Here is a 17,750-nt window from a genome sequence, read left to right on the forward strand (position 1 = left end):
CAGCGCTTCGGCTGTGGAGACTTGTTCGGCTGGCGTTCGGAGAGTCGCGTTTTTCAGAATTGTATTGAGATCGTTTTCCACAGAGCTCAGATGTCAAAGCACAGCAGCAGCTCTCCACAGCGATCCTCTATAGCGCCCTTTCTCCTGCAGCTCCGTCCTCATTGGAAGGAAGCAAAAGTGAAAGGCTGAAGTGAAATAGAGCGGGGACGAAGGCAGTGAAGAGAGAGAACGTGGGAAGATGAGAAAAACGCAAGGGAAAAAAAGCAGCGTCGTAAAAGAGGTGACGGAGCTGTCCTCTCAATAAGAAGGGTGCCAGCGAGCCTTGCTCTCGTTTATGGCCACACCCCCTTGAGCACGCCTGATCTCGTCTGATCTCGGAAGCTAAACAGGGATGGGCCTGGTTAGTACTTGGATGGGAGACCGCCTGGGGATACCAGGTGCTGGAAGCTTTTAAGCGCAGGAGGCGCCCTATCCCCGCTCGCTGGCTCATTCCCCTGTTCACACGTGCAGTGCGGCTTGTCCGTCTGTTTATTTGTCAGCTTTGGCGAGACACGGGTGCTTGTGTATTAGCGTGAGCGTTTTTTATTCTGATCAGGAACAGTTTAACAAGTCCGCAAAGGATCGAGGAAAGGTTTATCGCCAGCTGAAAAGAGACACAGCGCTTCGGCTGTGGAGACTTGTTCGGCTGGCGTTCGGAGAGTCGCGTTTTTCAGAATTGTATTGAGATCGTTTTCCACAGAGCTCAGATGTCAAAGCACAGCAGCAGCTCTCCACAGTGATCCTCTATAGCGCCCTTTCTCCCGCAGCTCCGTCCTCATTGGAAGGAAGCAAAAGTGAAAGGCTGAAGTGAAATAGAGCGGGGACGAAGGCAGTGAAGAGAGAGAACGTGGGAAGAAGAGAAAAACGCAAGGGAAAAAAAGCAGCGTCGTAAAAGAGGTGACGGAGCTGTCCTCTCAATAAGAAGGGTGCCAGCGAGCCTTACTCTTGCTTACGGCCACACCCCCTTGAGCACTCCTGCTCTCGTCTGATCTCGGAAGCTAAACAGGGATGGGCCTGGTTAGTACTTGGATGGGAGACCGCCTGGGAATACCAGGTGCTGTAAGCTTTTAAGCGCAGGAGGCGCCCTATCCCCGCTCGCTCGCTCATTCCCCTGTTCACACGTGCAGTGCGGCTTGTCCGTCTGTTTATTTGTCAGCTTTGGCGAGACACGGGTGCTTGTGTATTAGCGTGAGCGTTTTTTATTCTGATCAGGAACAGTTTTACAAGTCCGCAAAGGATCGAGGAAAGGTTTATCGCCAGCTGAAAAGAGACACAGCGCTTCGGCTGTGGAGACTTTATTAATAAGGCCCCTCAGTAGTTGAGATCTCTGTTATACCCATCTAGAAACATGCAATCAGCATGTTATTGCTGAAGCAATAGTCACAACATTATTCCACACCTGGGTGAGATGCGGGTTATGATGACAGTCATGCTTTCTACACCTTATACTGAGCTCAGAAATGGACCAAGCGGACATCTCACGAGCAGATCCCTCCGCGTATAAGAAAGGCAACTTGTCTCAGCAAAAATACCACGGATTCACATCCAAAATATGATAAAAAGGCAAAAACCCCACACTTGGAATGCAAACGTACCCTAAAAAGGAAACACGGTTTTAAAACGAACTTGATTTTCCCCTGGAGAAACCTTTTTATGGACACACATCGCATCTATTACACATGTAGAACTAAATATAAAGATAAAACTTAATATAAGAAGTCATGACATATAACACATGACGAAGTCTGGTCCAGAATAAACAGTTTACACTGACCCACCTTTATTTACCCTGGTCACTCACTTCTATTAACTGTTTAACTGGGTAACAAATTAATATTTGTTTCAATTTGGGATCTACACCTGGGAGCCCTGAAATGTTGGCCAGAGGGGAGAAGCTGATATTCAGACGTGAGAATATATTAAAAAAAAGGATCTGATGTTGTTTTTCACCTGTCTAATCAAAGCTTGTTCAAAAATTATCTGATTATAGGACACACGAGTTTATAATCATACTCATTCCACTTTTTAACCCCGTATATATGCACAATATGAAACGTATATACACTAAATCTCACGTGTGACTCCCATAATATACATTTCTTTACGAAAATTAGGAACACTTACTACAATTATCAACCCCCCATGACGAGGCAATATTTCATACCTTTGTTTCTTTGTGGGTTCAAAGTTCTGTCCTGTCGTTTCACACGTAATGTTTTGGTAGTTATCTCAATTTTCCTTTGCAATTATCTCCAAGATCATCATCAACTTTTTGTAAAACGCTATGCACAACTGATATTTAAAGAAAGTCCTGTACTAAAACGTCTTCGTAGGGAAAGACAACTTTTTTTTCCTTACGTTAGTCGCTACACGGTTACTCAAAAAATCCATTCACCGCCTTTAAAAAAAAGTTTCGTTTTTTATTGTGGTTCACTGACATTTCTGTCACAATTCTGAGGGACCCCAAATAAAATTCACTTGCCGGTATAAAGACGCCGGCGAGGATAAGACAGGTATCGAGCCACCTGCGTATCTAGCGGACGTTTAAAATAAAAAAAATGGCGTGTAATATTGCGAAGGGCTACTGTTTTTTTATAGTTTGTCGATTGTAAGGGACGTGGGCCGCGACAGAAATACTGGACGGGGTGGGAAAAGCTTTATTGATGGTTTATTGTACCGCAACGGTCACAATTGACTCACCAGCAAAGATGGCGCCGAGGCCACATCGACTCCCTCCCGCCCTGCCTCGCACCGAAGCTCGAGCTGCGGAACGCGACGCCAAACCGCCGGTCCACGGGCGCGGGCGCCGGACATAGACGTCATAAACCCTTCCGAGGCGCAGGAATTATAGATCACTGTAGTTTCTTCTGGACCCGGGTTAGTGACAGTGTGCCCTCCGTGAGAGTCTTCTGAGGAAGCCAGTGTCTCATGGGTGTCCAGGCTTGGTACCATCTGTCCATCACAGGACACACACACACTCACACACCCTGGACAGGACACCAGTCCATCACAGGACACACACACACTCACACACCCTGGACAGGACACCAGTCACTCACAGGACACACACACACACTCACACACCCTGAACAGGACACCAGTCCCTCATAGGACACACACACACAACCTGGATAGGACACCAGTCCCTCACAGGACACTCAGACACACACACTCACACACCCTGGACAGGAACCAGTCCATCACATGACAAACACACACTCACTCACACACCCTGGACAGGACAGCACTCCATCATAGGACACACACACACCAGGGCCAGTTTTCCCAGAAGCCAATTAGCCCAAAAGCCTGTCCAGACCCGAGCCCGGAGCCCCCCCGCGCTGAAACCCTCCGTACAGACGGCCGCACACAGCTCCGTTGTTCCCGATTCCCGAGGTGATCTGTTAAAAGAAGCCGGTGTGTTGCCTCCAGGTGACATTTCCTACTGGAGTCAGGACAGGAGGCTCTTCTGTACACAGAAGGGGGTGGGGAACAAGCCGCCCAGCCCTGTGGTTGAAGCCGATACCCCGGCTTCTCTCCAGACACAGCTGGGTGAGCTCCTCCAGTCAGTACAGGGGGCTCTACTGTACACAGAGGGTGGCGGGGGTGTGGAACAACTCCTTTGTTCGGGGCCTTGGGGCATTCTTGTTGTGAAAGGCGCTATATAAAAAACTGAATTGAAATTGAATCTTACAGGTTTGGGTTTTTCGGAGATCTTGTCAGAGATCTTGTCTGACGTGCCATTTCAAAAACGTAACGACACTCCTCACGTCCGAGCGCCGCCGGTCTGTGACGTAACGTATGCTTACACAACCATGACGGTTTCATCATGGACAGCACGAAAGCCCGAAAAGTGGTTGACGTTTTAATTTGGCAACGCCACGATGGATCCCAGTTTTTTTTTTATTTTGGAGGCCAAAGAGGACAAAAAAGGAAACGTCTGGAGGTGGATCGATGGTCATCTCTGCGGTTGTTATGATGTTCTGGAAAAAACAAAACAAAAAAAAAACGGCTCGCTTGCCCGGTCGTGTAGTGTTTCCACACCCCACGCAAATCAACTTCTCTTCGCCCCCGGGGGCTCGTCGCCCGCAGCACCCCTCTCACGTGATAGGGGCTTCCCCCGGCTGTGACGTACTTACCCTACCCCCTTTTCCGCCAGCGTCATACCAAAGGTCGCGCTTCGGGCCGCGGCGATGTTGACGGACTGTCTTGTAGCGTGAGAAGGGTTTAAATTTCGACTTAAGGAGTTGGCCATCGTTATATTTCGCGAGGTATCATACGGGGGGAAAAAGAACATTTATATTTATCAACCTACTAGTAATACTGGGTGGATGTCACGTTCCCCAAAGTTCAGTGCCTCACTCTAATAAAGTAGAAACGCGACATTAAACTCCGTTCGAAACGGGAGAAATCACCAGGACACGATACAACTGACGTCCGGAAAAGAAAAAAAGAACTCCTATTCCTATTTGTAATGACCCCGTCGTGTTTTTCCCGGTGTGCGCTTATCTTTCGGAGACCGTTTCTCTCTGGTGTTGTTTTGCTGTTGGAATAAATGCCGAGGTGACCCTTCTGTGTGGAGTCTGCGTGTTCTCTCCAGCGGGTCGTTTCCTCCACCGCAGGGGCTGGTCGAACCGGGGTCTCCCAATCGTCACAGAAGTGTGTGTCGTTTTGGGTGGTGGTGGGGGGGTGCATCGGGGATACTGCGCCCCGAGGGGGTGACCTCTCACCTTACTCCGGACGATGGGAGAAGACCTGTACCTTCACGAGTCCAGGTTGTGAAAACTTCTTCTGGCAGTTCAAAACGTTTCGAAGGGACTACAGCACTACCCTGTTTTCCATTTCTATCGTGTATTATTAGACAGTCATAAGTATCTGTACTGATCACAGAGTCCCCCTCTCACTGCCAGGACTGAAGCCCAGTGCAGCACGAATAATAATAATAATTAATAAGTCTGGACCCTCCACTCAGAGCTCTTCCCAGGTCAGGGGGATCCTGTGGGGAGGAGAGCAGAGGGATGGAGCCAGTTCGGAGAGGGGGGTGATAAGGAGGCCATGATGGGTCAAGACCAGGGGGGGAATCAGGCCAGGACACTGGGGTAACACCCCTTCTCTTCTCCAGAAACACCCCGGGATTGTTAATGAGCACAGAGAGTCAGGACCTTGGTTTGACGTCTCATCTGAAGGACGGCGCCTGTTTACAGTCCAGTGTCCCCCGTCACTATACTGGGGCATCAGGACCCACACAGACCGCAGGGTGAGAGCGCCCCCTGCTGGCCCCACTCACACCTCTCCCAGCAGCAACCTTAGGGGGGGGGGGAGGGAAAAAACCAAAAGCTAAACAGATTTTTTTTAAAATTTTTTTATTGATGCTTAACAAAAGGTCATCAGTCCAGTCTGGGGCCCCTCAGCTTCGGTCCAGCACAGACTGGGGTCCCTCAACTTCGGTCCAGCACAGTCTGGTGTCCCTCAGCTTCGGCCCAGCACAGACTGGGATCCCTCAGCTTCGGTCCAGACTGGGGTCCCTAAGCTTCGGTCCACCACAGCCTGGGGTCCCTCAGCTTCGGTACAGCACAGACTGGGGTCCCTCAGCTTCAGTCCAGACTGGGGTCCCTCAGCTTCGGTCCAGCACAGTCTGGTGTCCCTAGGCTGCAGTCCAGTCGTCTGGTGTCCCTCAGCTCTGGTCCAGTCCAATTCAGTTCAGTCCAGTCCAGATCTTAGCAGGCACAGACCCAGGAAAGGAACCTGGAAAGAATATTGTTATTGCAGGTGTGAGGGACACAGACACAAACGTCACCATGACATCAAACAGCAAGAGGAGACTCCTCCTTGAATCACAGACACGACCGGGCGGCGCCCCCCTGTCTGCTCACCTGCCCCTCCTCTTCCTCTTCTTGTCCTTCCCGGCAGCCTGCTCCTCTTCTCCCTCGCTCTTCCTCTCCTGAGTTACGGTCTCCGCCACCTCCATCGGCTCGTCCTGATCTTCTGTCTCCACCGACACGCAGCTCAGGGACATCAAAAAGACGCATCGGCGCTTCTGAAGCAGAGACAGGAGAGTCACGTTAAGAGTCGGACTGGACACTCCAGTACATGAACACTGCACTGAGAGAGAGAGGGGTTCATACAGACACACTGGCTGGACACTCCAGGACATGAACACTGCACTGAGAGAGAGAGAGAGAGAGAGAGAGAGAGAGAGAGAGAGAGAGGGGTTCATACAGACACACTTACTGGACACTCCAGGACATGAACACTGCACTGAGAGAGAGAGGGGTTCATACAGACACACTGACTGGACACTCCAGGACATGAACACTGCACTGAGAGAGAGAGGGGTTCATACAGACTCACTGACTGGACACTCCAGGACATGAACACTGCACTGAGAGAGAGAGGGGTTCATACACACAAACTGACTGGACACTCCAGGACATGAACACTGCACTGAGAGAGAGAGGGGTTCATACAGACACACTGACTGGACACTCCAGTACATGAACACTGCACTGAGAGAGAGAGGGGTTCATACAGACACACTGACTGGACACTCCAGTACATGAACACTGCACTGAGAGAGAGAGGGGTTCATACAGACACACTGACTGGACACTAGACAGGAGTAAAGAGAGGATCAGAGCATTACCCACCTTCTTTTTCTTCTGTCTCACAGGAGGTGGTGATTGGACCTCCTCCAGCTGGAGTCCGAGGAGGGAGAGAGGGGGCAGGAGAGGGACAGCACAGGGAGAGAAAGAGAGAGACAGGTGAGTCAAGTGTCCCAAGAGCACAGAGACTCTGCTGAGATCACACTCGCAGTGAGTGAGCCTGGGTGTAGCCCACTAATACTGACCCACTGGACACCACAGGACAGAGAGGAGGAGAGAGACACACTGAGGACAGAGAGGAGGAGGAGAGAGACATTGACAGACAGGGCTGAAAGAGAGAGAGACAGAGAGGCAGGGACAGGCAGACAGCAGGCCGAGAGAGACACTGACAGACAGGGCTGAAAGAGAGAGAGACACTGAGACCCAGGGACAGACAAGACGGCAAAACTGCACCACAGACAGGACAGGGGGCAGGGTGGGACCAGCACTGACCTCCTTCCTCTCTCCTGCCGGAGGAGCTGTCTCCACCTCCTCTTCCTCCTGCAAGTCAAGAGACAGGCTGAGAGAGAGACGGGCTGGCGGGACATCGGCGAACAGAGCTGAAGGCAGAGAGCAGAGGAGACAGGCCCAGCTGGGACAACGCAGGACAGACAGAGAGACAGACAGGGAGACACACGGAGAGACACAGGGAGAGAGACCCAGCTGGGACAACGCAGGACAGACAGAGAGCTGGGAGACAGGCCCAGCTGGGACAACGCAGGACAGACAGAGAGCAGGGAGACACACGGAGAGAGAGAGGAGGGAGGGAGACCCAGCTGGGACAACACAGGACAGACAGAGAGCAGGGAGACACACGGAGAGAGAGAGGAGGGAGGGAGACCTAGCTGGGACAACGCAGGACAGACAGAGAGACAGGCAGGGAGACACACGGAGAGACACAGGGAGAGAGACGCAGCTGGGACAACGCAGGACAGACAGAGAGCAGGGAGACACACGGAGAGACACAGGGAGACAGGCCCAGCTGGGACAACGCAGGACAGACAGAGAGCAGGGAGACATGGAAAGACACAGGGAGAGAGACAGGGAGAGAGGGACAGACACAGAGAAAAAGAGAGACTCAGAAAGAAGGACAGAAAGACAGAAAGAGAGAAGTACAGATGGACAAAAAGACAGAGAAAAGGACAGAAAGACAGATGGACAGAAGGACAGATGGACAGAGAAAAGGATAGATAGAGTGATGGACAGAAAGACAGAAAAGGACAGAAAGACAGATGGACAGAAGGACAGATGGACAGAGAAAAGAACAGAAAGTCAGAAGGACAGATGGACAGAGAAAAGAACAGAAGGACAGGACAGAGAAAAGGACAGAAGGACAGGACAGAGAAAAGGACAGAAGGACAGACGGACAGACGGACAGATGGACCGACAGACAGATGGACCGACAGACGGACATACTCTGCCCCACTTGCCTCGTCAGACATCTCAGCCTCTCTCCTTGCCCTCCGCACTGGGGAGCCCCAGGCGGGGCCTGGCGGGGCCGGGCGGGCGATGGGGGGCAGGACGGGCGGGCGCAGGGGCAGGGGCACCGCCCCGGGCAGCAGGGGGGGCTCGAGGGGCATGGCGGGGAGGAAGGGGGGGCGGCGGGGCGGGGCGGGCAGGGGCCTGAGGGGGCCGGGGGCGGGGAGCGGAGGAGCGCGACGAGCACAACGCAGGGGGGATGAGGAGCAGAGACTACGCCTGGACAGGTGAGTGTGTACAGTGTGTCCAGTGAGAGTGTGGACAGGTGAGTGTGTACAGTGTGTCCAGTAAGAGTCTGGACAGGTGAGTGTGTACAGTGTGTCCAGTAAGAGTCCGGACAGGTGAGTGTGTACAGTGTGTCCAGTGAGAGTGTACAGTGTGTCCAGTGAGAGTCTGGACAGGTGAGTGTGGACAGTGTGAGTCTGGACAGTGTGTCCAGTAAGAGTCTGGACAGGTGAGTCTCTACAGTGTGTCCAGTGAGAGTCTGGACAGGTGAGTGTGGACAGTGTGTTAAGTAAGAGTCTGGACAGGTGAGTGTGGACAGTGTGTCCAGTGAGAGTGTGGACAGGTGAGTGTGGATGGTGTGTCCAGTGAGAGTGTGGACAGGTGTGTCCAACAGTAAGAAGCTGTCTTACCCTGTAACCCAGCTCAGGGGTGTTAGGGGGTGCTCTGTCTCCTCCCCAGATCTCACCTTCAGGTCGTGTGAAATGCCGGACCACTAGGAGACGCTGGAAATGAGGACACAAGACAGAGGTCAGGTCCACAGAGCTCACTCAATCACTACAGCAAGCAGAGACCTCTCGGCCATCAGGACTGTGGGGACCAGAGTTTAGGGGTCAGTGTGGGGAGCTGTAGGGTATTGGGAGTTTAGGGGTCAGTGTGAGGAGCTGTAGGGTATCGGGAGTTTAGGGGTCAGTGTGGGGAGCTGTAGGGTATCGGGGGTTTAGGGGTCAGTGTGGGGAGCTGTAGGGTATCGGGAGTTTAGGGGTCAGTGAGGGGAGCTGTAGGGTATCGGGAGTTTAGGGGTCAGTGAGGGGAGCTGTAGGGTATCGGGAGTTTAGGGGTCAGTGGGGGGAGCTGTAGGGTATCGGGAGTTTAGGGGTCAGTGTGGGAGCTGTAGGGTATCGGGAGTTTAGGGGTCAGTATGGGGAGCTGTAGGGTATCGGGAGTTTAGGGGTCAGTGTGGGGAGCTGTAGGGTATCGGGAGTTTAGGGGTCAGTGGGGGGAGCTGTAGGGTATCGGGGGTTTAGGGGTCAGAGTGGGGAGCTGTAGGGTATCGGGAGTTTAGGGGTCAGTGTGGGGAGCTGTAGGGTATCGGGAGTTTAGGGGTCAGTGGGGGGAGCTGTAGGGTATTGGGAGTTTAGGGGTCAGAGTGTGGAGCTGTAGGGTATCGGGAGTTTAGGGGTCAGTGAGGGGAGCTGTAGGGTATGGGGAGTTTAGGGGTCAGTGAGGGGAGCTGTAGGGTATCGGGAGTTTAGGGGTCAGTGGGGGGAGCTGTAGGGTATCGGGAGTTTAGGGGTCAGTGTGGGAGCTGTAGGGTATCGGGAGTTTAGGGGTCAGTGTGGGGAGCTGTAGGGTATCGGGAGTTTAGGGGTCAGTGTGGGGAGCTGTAGGGTATCGGGAGTTTAGGGGTCAGAGTGGGGAGCTGTAGGGTATCGGGAGTTTAGGGGTCAGTGTGGGGAGCTGTAGGGTATCGGGAGTTTAGGGGTCAGTGTGGGGAGCTGTAGGGTAGATGTGGGGCACCGGGCCCACCACAGGGCGGCCGGTCCAGTCTCGCGGAAGGCGACCGGGTCAGACTTACGGAAAAGCACCGGGACTTGGGCCGGGACCTCTCCCGCTGCCAGTCCGGGTTCGGCCTGACCGGTGTGACCTGTGAGGACACCAAACAGCCCATCTCCGAGACAGCTCTGACCAAATAGCCCAGCCCAGTCGTGTCGAGACTAGGGGCCTTGGGCAGTCTCTACAGTGTGTCCAGTGAGAGTGTGGACAGGTGAGTGTGTACAGTGTGTCCAGTGAGAGTCTGGACAGGTGAGTGTGGACAGTGTGTCCAGTGAGAGTGTGGACAGGTGAGTGTGGACAGTGTGTCCAGTAAGAGTCTGGACCGTGTGTCCAGTAAGAGTGTGGACAGGCGAGTGTGTACAGTGTGTCCAGTAAGAGTCTGGACAGTGTGTCCAGTAAGAGTGTGGACAGGTGAGTGTGTACAGTGTGTCCAGTGAGAGTCTGGACAGGTGAGCGTGTACAGTGTGTCCAGTGAGAGTCTGGACAGGCGAGTGTGTACAGTGTGTCCAGTAAGAGTCTGGACAGTGTGTCCAGTAAGAGTGTGGACAGGTGAGTCTCTACAGTGTGTCCAGTGAGAGTGTGGACAGGTGAGTGTGTACAGTGTGTCCAGTAAGAGTCTGGACAGGTGAGTGTGTACAGTGTGTCCAGTAAGAGTCTGGACAGTGTGTCCAGTAAGAGTGTGGACAGGTGAGTCTTTACAGTGTGTCCAGTGAGAGTGTGGACAGGTGAGTCTCTACAGTGTGTCCAGTGAAAGTCTGGACAGGTGAGTCTTTACAGTGTGTTCAGGAAGAGTCTGGGACGTCCAGAGGCAATCTGTGCTCTCAGAAGGCCATAATGGACCTGCAGCTTGGTATTCCTCGGACCCGCGACCCTGTCTCTTGAGCCGAGGCGTGTCCTCAGTCAAGATCACCACTGGAAGTGTCTCTCCTCGTCTGGAGGTGTTACCGTGAGACCTGGTCTGTCAAGCGCTTTGCGCTGCTATGTGTGTGAAAGGTGCTCTATCAGTGAAGTTTATTATTATTATTATAATACAGCGAGCGCTGCTGGGGGCGGAGAGGCCAGTCGGAGGAGGGCTGGACGCTGGACGCTGGACGGCGGGCGGGAGGGGTGGACTTACGATGCCTCGCTGGACCCGGGTCCTGCTGCGACCGCGCACGGCCGTGCGGCATCTCTGTCGGTCCATCGTCCTGCCGAGACAAGCAGAGTCACAGAGGGGAGTGGAGGGGGCGGAGCCACACAGCTGGGCGGCTTGTTCCCCACCCCCGCCCCCCTCTGTGTACAGTAGAGCCTCCTGTCCTGACTGGAGGAGCTCACCCAGCTGTGTCTGGAGAGAAGCCAGGGTATCGGCTTCAACCACAGGGCTGGGCAGCTTGTTCCCCACCCCCACCACTCTCTGTGTAGAGGTGCACCTCCTCTCAATATCTTTTTACAGCACGATCACACCCATAAGAGTGGAGTAACGGGAAAAAAAAACCAACTTATTTCTCAACTTATTTTGTTATTTCTCGACAGCGGCATTTTTAACTGACTTACCGATTTCACGGGGATACTTCAGAGTGAATCTGAAGCTGAAACTTTTATTTGATTGAAGTTGAAGTAACCGCGAATCTTTTTTGGAAGAAACACGTGTTTAGAAAGCGCTATATAGTCCTTTCCTCCTCCTCTCTCTTCACTCCTCTGAGCTCACGGGTCTCCGGCGCCGCCCCCCGCTAGAATCCGCCGCTCTGTGACGTCAGGCGGCTCATTGTGACGCCCCCGTGATGTCGCCCCCGACGCGCTCACGGCTCGGCCGCGAAACAAAAATGGCCGACATTTTTCGCGGTTGTTTTTTTTTTAGGTGGACATTTTATTTTTCCAACTCTCAGCGGCCAGCCGAGTGTCCCTGTACGACCCCGGTAGTCGCCACCTCGGACAGGCAGGGGAAACGGGTCCAGCTGTTTCCGGCCCAAGGGTTACAAAAGCTGCACTTGAATTTAAAGACAAAATCACGTCGAGGGCGCATTCAGCACCCCCACGTCCAACACGGGTTTCCGTGGGGTTTGGTTCAGTGAAATTAGCACCCCTCCGACCCCCAAGTCAAAGAAAGACCAACCTCCACCCCCCTCTAGCGGCCAAGGGCGGAAATTTCGGGCCACGCCACGTCCAAAAAACACGGGTTCCCACCCCCCGGGTTCCCACCCCCCCGTCCTGCGGGGAAAAGAGACGGCATTTTCTTTTCCGAGCGCTGCGTGGGACCTCACGACCCCCCCCAAAAAAACGGGCTTCGGAGACGAGGAAAACCAGGCACGTCGACCTCTCTACAACACCACCCGGCCGTTTCTGTTTCAGACCGTGGTAAAAAAATAAATATAATTTCACCTCTCACCGACCGCCGCACAAAAAAACACAACTTCACGCTACAGAAACGGCCTGTGTGAGGGGGGGCACGGGAAAAAAATAAAACCTGCGTGTTTTCGGCAGAGTAAGCTCAGCGGGGAAACTCCCTGAATCTCGGGGTTGCTTCTTGAACACCGAAAACGACCTTTTTTCTCTCTCTCGTTTTCTTGGTGTCTGGGACGTTCACGATCTCCGCCGCGTCGGTGCGATTCCCAGCGGGACTTGAACATAACTCCCCCCCCCGTTGGGCCGAGAGGACCACCACCCGCAGGGCTGAGCTTTTACTGCCGTGTCCCGCTTTCACTATGATGAAGGAGGGAATCAAGGAGGACAATTAACATTGTGATCCACCAGTCCATCACAGGACACACACACACCCTGGACAGGACACCAGTCCTTCACAGGATACCAGTCCATCACAGTACACACACACACCCTGGACAGGACACCAGTCCATCACAGGACACACACACACCCACACACCCTGGACAGGACAGCAGTCCATCACAGGACACACACACTCACACACCCTGGACAGGACAGCAGTCCATCACAGGACACACACACACTAACACACCCTGGACAGGACACCAGTCCATCACAGGATGTTCAGTGCCTCTCTCTAATAAAGTAGAAACAAGACATTAAACTCCGTTCGAAATGGGAGAAATCACCAGGACACGGTACACCTTGCTCCGGACGATGGGAGAAGATCTGTACCTTCACGAGTCCGGGTTGTGAAAACTTCTTCTGGCAGTTCAAAACGTTTCGAAGGGACTACAGCGCTACCCTGTTTTCCATTTCTATCGTGTATTTTTATACATTCATAAGTATCTGTACTGATAACAGAGACCCCCTCTCACTGCCAGAACTGAAGCCCAGTGCAGCACGAATAATAATAATAATAATTAATCCATCTGGACTCTCCACTCAGAGCTCTTCCCAGGTCAGGGGGATCCTGTGGGGAGGAGAGCAGAGGGATGGAGCCAGTTCAGAGAGGGGGGTAATTAGGAGGCCATGATGGGTCAAGACCAGGGGGGGAATCAGGCCAGGATACTGGGGTAACACCCCTACTCTTCTCCAGAATCACCCCGGGATTGTTAACGAGCACAGAGAGTCAGGACCTTGGTTTGACGTCTCATCCAAAGGACGGCACCTGTTTACAGTCCAGTGTCCCCCGTCACTATACTGGGGCATCAGGACCCACACAGACCGCAGGGTGAGAGCGCCCCCTGCTGGCCCCACTCACACCTCTCCCAGCAGCAACTTTGGGGGGGGGGGGGGGAAACCAAAAGCTAAACAGATTTTTTTTTTAAATTTTTTATTGATGCTTAACAAAAGAACAAAAATTACAAGCTTCAGTCCAGACTGGGGTCTGGGGTCCCTCAGCTTCAGTCCAGTCCAGAATGGGGCCCCTCAGCTTCAGTCCAGTCCAGTCTGGGGCCCCTCAGCTCCAGTCCAACCTGGTGTCCCTCAGCTCCAGTGCAGTCCAGACTGGGGTCCCTCAGCTTCGGTCCAGCTCAGTCTGGGGCCCCTCAGCTCCAGTCCAACCTGGTGTCCCTCAGCTCCAGTGCAGTCCAGACTGGGGTCCCTCAGCTTTGGTCCAGCACAGTCTGGTGTCCCTCAGCTTCGGCCCAGCACAGTCTGGGGTCCCTCAGCTTCAGTCCAGACTGAGGTCCCTCAGCTTCGGTCCAGCACAGTCTGGGGTCCCTCAGCTCCAGTCCAGTCCAGTCTGGTGTCTCTCAGCTCCGGTGCAGTCCAGTCTGGTGTCTCTCAGCTCCGGTCCAGTCCAGTCTGGTGTCCCTAGGCTCCAGTCCAGTCCAGTCTGGTGTCCCTCAGCTCCTGTCCAGTCCAGTCTGGGGCCCCTCAGCTTCAGTGCAGTCCAGTCTGGCGTCCCTCAGCTCCAGTCCAGTCCAGTCCAGTCCAGATCTTAGCAGGCACAGAACCAGGAAAGGAACCTGGAAAGAATATTGTTATTGCAGGTGTGAGGGACACAGACACAGACGTCACCATGACATCAAACAGCAAGAGGAGACTCCTCCTTGAATCACAGACACGACCGGGCGGCGCCCCCCTGTCTGCTCACCTGCACCTCCTCTTCCTCTTCTTGTCCTTCCCGGCAGCCTGCTCCTCCTCTCCCTCGCTCTTCCTCTCCTGACCCACGGTCTTCGCCGCCTCCATCGGCTCGTCCTGATCATCTGTCTCCACCGACACGCAGCTCAGGGAGTTTAAAAAGACGCACCAGCGATTCTGCAGCAGAGACAGGAGAGTCACGTTAAGAGTCGGACTGGACACTCCAGGACATGAACACTGCACTGAGAGAGAGAGAGGTGTAGCGGCGAGGCTTATTAATAAGAAAGAATTAAGTGTTCTGAGCCTTCCCAAATGAGGCCCCATTTCTCTGTTCATCTCTGTGGTGCAGCCACAGAGAAACTATTCATGCAAGATGTTTTCTTTTGATAAGGACAGCTCCCAAAGGGGGATGCACTTAGCTAAGCCTGGCTATCATGATCAATGGTCATCTATTGGCGCCTATCTGTCAAGGGAGTGCCAGTTGGACATCTGGACTGCATTACTAAGTGTCAGGACTAAGTGACTCATATCTCACCTTGATCAACCAATCAGGGACCGGTAGGGCCGAGTAACCCACGTGGGACTCTGATGCCCATGGAACTTTCAGCCAATTAATGAGCTGAAGTTCCTCCAGGTAAAAACAGGCAACACAGAGAGCCTGATAGATTCAGAAGGGAAGATTCAACGAGATTCAGATTCAGATTATACAAGATTCTGTGAGAATTCCAGGGCAGGACGGCCCAGGAGCAGAAGGCTCCCAAGGGCAGGACATTCTCGCAGAGCGCCTCCTGACCATCCTGAGACTCAGCCCGGACAACCACGGAACGGCCAGTGTGTCCGAGTGCCAGAACTTTCCTTTGTTCTAAGAGTCTAGAGTGGAGGTTGCCAGAGAGAAACCAGCAGCAGGCCTCGCGAACAGGTCGGAACTGTGGACAGCTGAATTACTATTCAGAACTAGCTCTTCATCAGGAATGAACTGGTCCTCTTCCTGACTTGCTGGGACCCACAGTCATCTTTTCTCCTGTGCACAAACTTTGCTAGTTAAAGCCAACAGTGAGCATCAGCAGCGCACCGTCGCAAGCCGCACAGCACAGCCTGGCACCGAGCCAGAGAGCGCGGATTGGACAGCAACAGCCTGCAACTGTTTCTTTGTGCACGCAGGAGATCTGAATCCCCAAAGATTGGATGAGTATTCAACTTCAATGCATTACAGCTCGAGAATTCAATTGTTATCCCAACCAGTTGATATCAATTTAATTCCTAAGAGTTATGTACTTGTTTGAGTATCTAATGTAGAAGTTATAACCAAGTTCATTTATGAAACGGTCTTAATGAATGATATACTGAACTTATGTCCTCTTGATATGTGTAACACTTTGTAACTGACTGAATATATATCTTTTGTATTCTGATATCCCTCTCGATAAGATCTGTTAGTTTAACATGCATATTATATGTATTAATAAATGTATCCTCGTGTATTAGTACCTGTGTGTGCGCGTTGTTTGAGTTATGTCGCATGGTTGGATTCTAAAGCCATCAAAAGAATCAACTTTGTGATTTACTGCTACAATTAATAATTGTCTCAGTAAATGCCCAAACCCTACAGAACTGGTGCCTTCAGAGAGCCACTTTTCTTACATATTTGGCGTCCCTGAACCGGTTTTCCCTACAGAGGGGTTCATACAGACACATGACTGGACACTCCAGTACATGAACACTGCACTGAGAGAGAGAGGGGTTCATACAGACACACTGACTGGACACTGGACAGGAGTAAAGAGAGGATCAGAGCATTACCCACCTTCTTTTTCTTCTGTCTCACAGGAGGTGGTGATTGGACCTCCTCCAGCTGGAGTCCGAGGAGGGAGAGAGGGGGCAGGAGAGGGACAGCACAGGGAGAGAAAGAGAGAGACAGGTGAGTCAAGTGTCCCAAGAGTACAGAGACTCTGCTGAAATCACACTCGCAGTGAGTGACACCGACACTAACCAGCCTCAGGACAGCACTGCTAGAGCACCACAACCCAGACTCAACCACATCACAGCACAGATCAAACAGCAATATCAAACACACTGGGACACACACACACAAACACAACATAAACTGGAATGCTACAGAACCTTAAACAGACAATACACACTAGCTGAATATTTGACCAAAATAAAAAATAACAAACAGAAACAGACCCTGACGAAGTATAGGCTCAGTGACCACAACCTGGCCATAGAAACTGGGCGACACAGGCAGACCTGGCTGCCCAGAGAGGACAGGCTGTGCTCCCACTGCCAGCGGGGAGAAATAGAGACAGAGGTGCACTTCCTACTGCACTGTGACAGATACTCTGGGATTAGAGAAACATTCTTCCCAAAATTCAGAAATCTAATCCCAGAGTTCCCACACCTGCCAGAATCACAACGGGTCCCAATCCTACTGGGAGAGGGAGGAGGGAACTCAGTTGATCTGGCAGCCCAGTATGTGATCTCCTGTCACAGCCTGAGGAACAGTGAGTCTGTCTCCCAATAATGCTCCAGCCGCCTACAGTATATGTAAATATTTTATAATATGTCTTTGTTGTAAATGTCTGTAACATGTCTGCTTTACGCAGAGAGTGGCGGGGGTTGGATGTCAAGGCCTGACGATACCGCATTACGCAGAGAGTGGAGGGGTGGGATGTCAGGGCTAGATGACACTGCTTTACACAGAGAGTGGAGAGGTGGGTGTCAAGGCTATACGACTGTGCTTTACACAGAGAGTGGTGGGGGTGGGATGTCAGAGCCTGACGATAGTGCTTTACGCAGAGAGTGGCGGGAGTTGGACGTCAGGGCCATACGACAGTGCTTTATGCAGAGAGTGTAGGGGGTGGGATGTCAGGGCCTCACAACACTGCTTAACGGAGACAGTGGAGGGGTGGGTGTCAGGGCCATATGACAGTGCTTTAGGCAGAGAGTGGCGGGGTGGGATGTCATGATCTGACCATACTGCTTTACGCAGAGAGTGGCGGGGGTGGATTGTCAGGTCTTGGCGACACTGTTTTATACAGAGAGTGGAAGGTTGGGTGTCAGGGCCATATGACAATTCTTTATGCAGAGAGTGGTGGGGGTGGGATATCAGAGCCTGAGAACACTGCCTAACCCGAAGAGTGGAGGGGTGGGTGTCAGGGCCATACGACACTTCCTTACGCAGAGAGTGGCGGGGGTGGGATGTCAGGGCTTGACAACATTGCTTTATGCAGAGAGTGAAAGGTTGGGTGTCAGGGCCATACGACAGGGGTTAACGCAGAGAGTGGCGAGGCTGGGATGTCAGGGCCATACGATAGTGCTTTACGAAGAGAGTGGAGGGGGAGGGATGTCAGGGCCTGACAA

At 52.7% G+C, this 17,750-nt stretch overlaps 1 protein-coding gene, 1 long non-coding RNA gene, 1 other non-coding gene and 1 pseudogene across 3 annotated transcripts in view; 3 read left to right on the forward strand and 1 right to left on the reverse strand.

Moving 5' to 3' along the window:
- Window positions 1-17,750, forward strand: part of LOC138242764 (zinc finger protein 271-like) — a 1,399,044-nt gene that overhangs the window by 596,747 nt on the left and 784,547 nt on the right. The window lies entirely within an intron of this gene.
- On the forward strand, window positions 331-449 carry LOC138218647 (5S ribosomal RNA; annotated as a pseudogene).
- LOC138217550 (5S ribosomal RNA) lies at window positions 987-1,105 on the forward strand. Its single transcript, XR_011181262.1, has one exon. It is a non-coding gene; the product is annotated as a 5S ribosomal RNA (ribosomal RNA).
- Window positions 6,011-7,216, reverse strand: LOC138242890 (uncharacterized). The gene is made up of 3 exons (XR_011191763.1): window positions 7,134-7,216; window positions 6,687-6,734; window positions 6,011-6,076 (listed from the first exon to the last, which is right to left on the reverse strand). It is a non-coding gene; the product is annotated as an uncharacterized lncRNA (long non-coding RNA).

This window comes from Lepisosteus oculatus, chromosome 14, assembly GCF_040954835.1.
Source record: "Lepisosteus oculatus isolate fLepOcu1 chromosome 14, fLepOcu1.hap2, whole genome shotgun sequence".
Lineage (NCBI taxonomy): Eukaryota > Metazoa > Chordata > Actinopteri > Semionotiformes > Lepisosteidae > Lepisosteus > Lepisosteus oculatus.